Raw genomic sequence first — 1,403 nt, 5'->3', positions numbered from 1 at the left:
AGCAGGGGTGGCAGTTGCTGAGCTTGGTGTCTAGCAGAGTGAGGCCAGGTTTGAGTTACAGCTGTGGGACCCCCGTGCTGATACCCAGTTTTCTGTTTCTCAGTGGTGAACACACACACCCTGCGGTTGGGTGGTTCCTCCATCCCTGGCTGGGCTCCAACCATATTGGGAGCAATGAACGACTCAGCTTTCCCTTAGAGGTGGTCTCATCGTAACACTGTAAGCTGATCCCCTGCAAAGCAGAAAGCATGCTGACCCTTTGGGAAACGCAATCTTTCCTTGTTTAGAACTAGAATTGAGTTTTCCCCCAACAGGATCGTGCCCAGAACAACTCCCAGTGAATGCATCATAAGAACCTATCAGAACCCATGTGCTTCTGACAAAGCCATCTTCTTCACCAACTGATCGGAGAAAGAAGATCCCAGTGGCTTAACACTCCTTCCCATCTTCAACTTAAAAGACCATTAGAATGTTTCAGAAATCTGATGTGTTCCCAACCCCTTGGGCAAGGACAGCGAGAATTATTAATGCTAGGAGAATGGTAAAAAAAAAAAAAGGCATTGAATATGTGTCTTGGTTAACAGTTAACTGTTTTAGCTCAGCTATGCTATTTTCTACACATGGTTTACTTATTTCATCACCTCTGGGAATAATAAAGAGGGATTAAGAGTGCTCTTGGCAAAGCTGACTTTGGATAAAAGGAAGGAAGCCTGAGAGTGGGTAAATTAAGGAGCCGACTTCTCTGAGGAACCTGGATGACTGAATAAAATCCGCATGCTTAAGTTGGATAGTACTCCTGTTGAGCAGTGGTCCTCCCATTCTAGGTTATCCTTTCTGCAGTGAAGCTCAGAAACTACGTGGAAGAATTCCATTCAGTGGGGGCTTGACTGCTGTAGGAGAATCTGAACAGTGTATACTTTATATGACACTTCTGGTTTGCAAACCACTTTGGTCACCCTTAATATACCATGAGGTAAAGTGTTATCACTATCCTCATTTTGTGGATGAGGAAGTTCAAGTATGGAGAATACACAGTGCCCAGAGTCACCCATCATTTCAGCGCAGAACTGAAGTGAGATGGACAGTAACTGCGTTATACAAGTGTAGCTGAATTAGCGAATAACTCTGGCTTCAGTACTCCTATATCTATCATTAGATTGAGATGGCACTCCAAAAGAAAAGAAATAGAAAAAGAAAGAAGAAAGAAATCACAAAGTAGGAAGCCTTTAGCTCTGTTCTACACTGCCCCTAAGCTCTGGCATTGAGCTGCTTCAAAGGCCTATTTGCTACCTCTGGGGGCTCAAAGCCCTATGCTCTCATTGCCTTGAACACAGGCTCAGCTCCACATGACCCCATGGACTGTATCCTGCCAGGCTCTTCTGTCCATGGAATTTTCCAGGCAA

Source organism: Oryx dammah, unplaced genomic scaffold (genome assembly GCF_014754425.2).
Source record: "Oryx dammah isolate SB20612 unplaced genomic scaffold, SCBI_Odam_1.1 HiC_scaffold_18, whole genome shotgun sequence".
Taxonomy (NCBI): domain Eukaryota; kingdom Metazoa; phylum Chordata; class Mammalia; order Artiodactyla; family Bovidae; genus Oryx; species Oryx dammah.
This window is presented reverse-complemented; position numbering follows the sequence as displayed.